The sequence below is a fragment of the Narcine bancroftii genome, chromosome 1, assembly GCF_036971445.1.
Source record: "Narcine bancroftii isolate sNarBan1 chromosome 1, sNarBan1.hap1, whole genome shotgun sequence".
Taxonomy (NCBI): domain Eukaryota; kingdom Metazoa; phylum Chordata; class Chondrichthyes; order Torpediniformes; family Narcinidae; genus Narcine; species Narcine bancroftii.
The window spans coordinates 259,800,714-259,806,244 of NC_091469.1; the positions used below are offsets into that span (position 1 = coordinate 259,800,714).

The 5,531-nt window shown below is 46.3% G+C and overlaps 1 long non-coding RNA gene across 2 annotated transcripts; it reads left to right on the forward strand.

Moving 5' to 3' along the window:
• Positions 1-460: 460 nt before the first annotated feature.
• Positions 461-1,902, forward strand: LOC138742326 (uncharacterized). 2 transcript variants are annotated; one of them, XR_011344059.1, is made up of 2 exons: positions 461-924; positions 1,319-1,902. It is a non-coding gene; the product is annotated as an uncharacterized lncRNA (long non-coding RNA). The 2 variants fall into 2 exon arrangements; XR_011344058.1 differs by having other exon boundaries at positions 461-760.
• The last annotated feature ends 3,629 nt before the right edge of the window (positions 1,903-5,531 follow it).

The window sequence follows — 5,531 nt, forward strand, 5'->3', positions numbered from 1 at the left end:
AATTAAAGCACTCCCGTCCCGGGACTCGCAATCAGCTCGATCGGCTTCAATCTGAAGGAAAACACTAATGAGTGCCGTCTGCCTTCTCACATACTCCCATTATGTAGCCCGGGTCCCGATAACAACAGGAAAGAACCACGGGCAGTGAATAAGTGATTAGCGGTATCAGCGGATCTTTGGGTGCTGGGAGCATTGCACCCCGAGGACGGGGTCAGAGTGTTAACAACCTGTCTCTTTCAATAAATTATATCAGGCAAACTTCAAAAACTCTTTTCATTGTGGCCCCTGTTAAATAGGTGTTGGGGCAGTGATGCCAAGTGGTTTGGGGAGCGATGGAAATATGTCGTTCAATTCTGGGATAGTTGATTTCAGACAAGCACAAGGGTCTGGCATATCACAGTGGGGAGAGCTTTAATACTATTCCAGAGAAAAGATAGGGGTTTATTTCTGGTCATGCTGAAAGTGGAGCGAACTGAAGGCTCCCTGCACAACGGTTCTGTGGAAAGAGGGTTGAAATATTGGGCAGTGAGGAATTAGACCTGATCAGATCCCGCCCATCTTTCACAATCATCTCTGCGCGGGAAACAAAAAGCGGCGCCTCTACCAGCTTTGCTGCTCGCCGGATCCAGAGCACTCGGCAACCGATCCATTTAATCTCAGGAGCCACCGAGACCGATCAATCGCAGCCCCCACGCAGGAGGGAGGCGGACAGCGCAGACGTGCCCTTGTCAAAGCGCAGTGAAAGAGAAAGCAGCGGCACGTAAGCGGGCGAGGGACAGTTTCTCCGCTCCATTGAAGATGCAGATTAATTATTAATCCCTGAACTACAATTCGAAATAACCCGCAGTAACTTCAGCCAGTTCGAGGCAGCGAGCCCGGTGAATCTGTGGGATTCGTTGCCGCAGACGGCAAGAGGCTGATGAGGTTAATAAGGTGGGGGGGGGGGGGGGGGGAATACATTTGCCACGATTTGAACGGCCAGCAGGCTCGATGGGACCAATGGCCGCATTCTCCTCCCTCGTCTTGTCAGCAGCGTGAAGGGTCTCTGCCATTCCTCTTTTCGTATATGCTGCCGAGCCCCCCCCCCCCCCCCCCCAGCATTTTCTGTATTTATCTATTGATTATAAAGATCAAGTATGCCCCTTTTCGCAGCAGAAGCCAGCAATGAAATAAATCCGGGCTGGGATTGTCTGTTTGGATCTTCAGTCTGCAAGGGCTCTTGACCATGTCAAAGTTGCAGCTTCCCCGCTTGTCCAATGCTCCCGAAGTCAGATAGTGGCCACTTTGAACCAACATTGTGTTTCTGTCAATTGTTTAGTTGCGGTCGGACACTGCTTGGAAGACCTTGTAGATTAAATGCTTCTATCAAGACAAGTTGTGATCCGTGCCACAAACGGGCGAAAACGACGCATCCAAATCCTTTTCTCCCATTGCCGCTCTCCCGAAGGAAAACAGGGAGCCCGGTTTCGCCCGCGAGTGCGATGCAAAGGAAGAAGTCTGATTCCCTTTCCTCTTGCCTCGTCGCTCCCAGGTGTTGGGAGCGGTTGCTTGTTTTCTATTTGCATTTACCTCTAGCGCAAACAATGGGGACCCATTCAGGCAAAGCGGCCAGGCAGAAAGGCTGAGTGACAAGAAACTCGTGGCAGCTTGTCCGACCGACAGCGAGAGCCCTGGTCCGCCTGCCCCGTCCGAATCCTCCAAACGCATCTTGCGGGAAAACGTCCGGGAAATTAATCTGCTTTGCATTTTATTTAGTTCGACTTGTCACCCCAACGCCGAATTGTTTCGTCGGAACAATTTATGACCAAATATTTATTATAAAACTACTCCAGTGAAGTTGATCATAAATAACTAATAATCTCAAATCCGGAGAAATAAATCTTGGACTTGTGTAGAAACAAACACAGAAATTGTTCAATCTCTCTCTCTTTAACATAAATACACCAAATGAACATGCAGAACCCCTCACACACACACATAGACAAACACACACTTCTGTCCACACTGGCTAAAAATGGGGCCACTATTCAGACCAGCGAGCTCAGTAAAGGAAGGCACATCAAGTGCTCACACAAACCCTGTTGAAAAGGCATGCGTTTTCATCCATTGTCCTTTGGACATTTAAGTTTCAGGCCACTGCTGACCTCTGGATGAACCTTCTTTCTCAGCTCTGAAGCTTCTACCTTTTGGTCTAGAATTTCCTGGCAGTGGATGGGTTATTGAGCTGGTATGTCCATTGTGTATCCTGGCATGGCCAGATTCCAAGCATCCAGTGCTCACAAATGGTATCATGGAGCTGTCCAATGTGGAAACGGACCCTTTGGCCCACAGACTTCAGAATCAGAATTTATTGTCATGAACAAGTCATGCAATTTGGTGTTTTGCAGCAGCGTCAGAGTGGAAACATTCATATTATAACCATCTTGCAACTTACTATAAAAAGCAGTGCATTGTTACCAGTCCAGAGGACTCCAAAACCCAGCAGCAATAGAAATTCACCAAGACGATGGTTACTTAAACAAAAGTTGCTTCTAATTTTCTTTAAACATAAAAACAGGATCAAACTTAAACTTATTACTATTAACTTAACCTAACTTAAATTCCCCATCTAGTTCTAAGCATACATTTATGTAATGTGTAGATGTTCAGGAAAGTTCTTTGTTCATTCACTTCTCCAAGTTCATTAAGACAATTCTTATACTGTGCACAGAATTCAACATTTATGAATCTTCACCAGGCTCTTGTCTTAAAGTTAAATGGTTACCACTCAGGTAGGTTCTTGTTGGTTTCAGAGAGAAAGTTGTTGCTTGTTGGACCTACACAAACTGATTTCTTTTGATCAGTCGCTTCAGTGTCTTATACTGTGCACAGTATAAGAATTGCCTCATACCGGTGAACTTGCCCCATCGTGGGTTTTCCAAATGATAACCTCTTCTTCCAGGTCACCACTTCAGGAGAAACACTCGACCAGCCATTTCTTCTTGTAAGGACTACAAGGGTTTTCAACAGGCTGAACTCACAACTCACAACCCATCTTCAAAATGGGATTTTTCAACAAACCTGACAGCTTGCCACATTGCAGCGTCAACTGCTATAGTAGAACTGACCTCTCTCTTAGCCCTTTCAGGTGGCCCAACCCCCCACCATGTAAAGCCCCAGATTAACCCCCCCCCCCTTGCAGCTGAATGCCTACTTACCTGAATGCACCCAGAGTGCCTTGGAGGTGCCGATGTCAACCTTCCTCAGCGAGCGCTTGGCTCCACACAATGCACCTCAATGTGCAGCCGCTGTCAGCCTATGACCCAACTCCCTGCTGCCTGGCAGCCCCAAGCCCCACTACCTGACAGCCCCCACCCCACCCCACTGGGGAGGGAGGTCTGTTGGGGCAGAGGTGGCTGGTCGGGGACTTTCGGGCAGTGGCAGCCAGAGGGGAATGTCGGGGGGTGACCAGTGTGGGCTGTGACAGCCCGGCTGGCTGCTCCGGCACCTCACTTGGTGCTTCGGTCTTCAGGGCCACTCTCTGAGGCTCAAAATGCAATGACCGTCTTCTCTACCCATAATCCCCCACATAGCTGGAACTGTTATGGCAAACACACCTGTGTGGGGGATTAAGGGTAGGGAAATGGCCATTGCTATGCCGCATATTTATGATGGGTGGTGCTGCGGCACCAGTCACCCCACCTCCATCAGATCCGGAGGGTGCTGTAAAGTGCCTCTGGATATGACTGGGATGCTGGAGCAGCCTTTTAGGGCTGCTGTCTGAAAGGTAAGTTCTTAGTTTCCAATCCTCTCCTTTCACCGGCCACAAGGTGGAGGGTTCACCTGAAATGGCCTTCTCTCTCTCTGTGAGAAGAATCCTGTTTGTTTTATCCTCTCTCTGCTTGTAAAAACCAAAAACCTCTCATAAGGTTCCAAGCCCAATCTTTGAAAGATCCTATTAGTACTTCTGAGCCTGGACTTTATTGCCTGTACACAATAGATCAGCATTCTTCTTTGCTTCTGCAAAGCCAAACCGGAGCCTCAATGTCTAGCTTCAGCAAAGCTCTTGCAATTTAAATGAGATGTGTTTTGTGAAGTGTTACTCTGTTTGTGAAGTAACCTACACTAAGCCCCCACAATCTATCTCTTTTAAAGACATATTTATCCATAACCATATTAATATAACCTGTAACTGCATGAAAAGTAAGGCAGTGGCTTTGGTTCATTGATTATTCAGCAATCTGATGGCAGTGGGGAAGAAGCTGTCCTTGTGCCATTCGGTGCTCATCTTTAGGCCCCTATACCTTTTGCCCAATGGTAGCAGAGTGAAGAAGGCATGGCCTGGGTGGTTGAGGTCTTTGAGGATAGAGGCTGCCTTTTTAAGGCAGCACTTCATGTAGATGTTCTCGATGGAGTGAGGTCTGGTGCCTGTGATGTCGCAGGCTGAATTAACTACCCTCTGGAGTTTATTCTTGTATTGAGAGTTGGTGCCTCCAATACTAGGCTGACCTTCAACTGCCCATCTCACACTAATCCCTGATTTATTCTCCCCATATTCCCCCAGATTCTTCCACTGGCCCACACACTTGGGAAATTTACAATCACCAATTAATCAACCAACCAAAACATGCATGAGGGTTAACAGGGAGAACATACAAGTTCCACACAGTCAGGATTGAGACAAGGTTACTGGAGCTGTGAGGCCGAGGGTCTTCTAGTACATCACATCTATTGAGTGGGTGTTAAACAAGCCCTCTTTTTGAAATAGCTCGATAATTTCTCAACAATAGGAGAAGTTATAGGGCCGATCTTATGCTGCTGTCAAATTTGTCAACAATGTGAACATTTCCAGCCCTTGGAAACATTCAAAAAATGTTGACTTAAACAATTAAATTTAAAAAAAAACACTCAGTTACTGAAACACACAAGAACATTTTATACAATTAAAATATGTGACTAATTTCAATGAATTAAAAAAGGCGTTCATTATTCTGTGGCGTCAGTCTAACTTGGCAATGGTTCTTTGGGCAGGTACTGAGTGAGTGCCTTCTCACTCTACCAGACGAATGCACGAGGGGTACGTTGATGGAGCAAAATCCAGAAAAGGCAGGCAAAGGACAGCAAGCAAAAGCAAACTCACAGAATCTTATACATGGCTGCACTTCTGAAAGGAAATGCCAGACTAATAATATGGGGAAATTCTGTTCTTCAGGACTAAGGGAGGACAAAGATGGCACATTATGTCTCCTGATTAATAAAAACGCACTATACCTAGTGTATAACTAGCATTGCCTTACCAACAGTTTTAGCTGATAACTAAACGTTTGAATGTTGGCATTCTTTCATTCAAGAAGTAATCTCCACAGATTCCAGCACAACAGAAGAAGTTGCACTGTCGGAGGTGGCTCTGTTTGCACCCTTAAAAAGATGTAAAAAATCTGTGTGGAATTTGAACGAGTTTCATGATATTTCACTATGATGCCTACCAGGTTGGTGAAATGATCAGGACTTGAGTGAAGACTGATATTCTGGGCTTTTGAACTTCCTCCTCT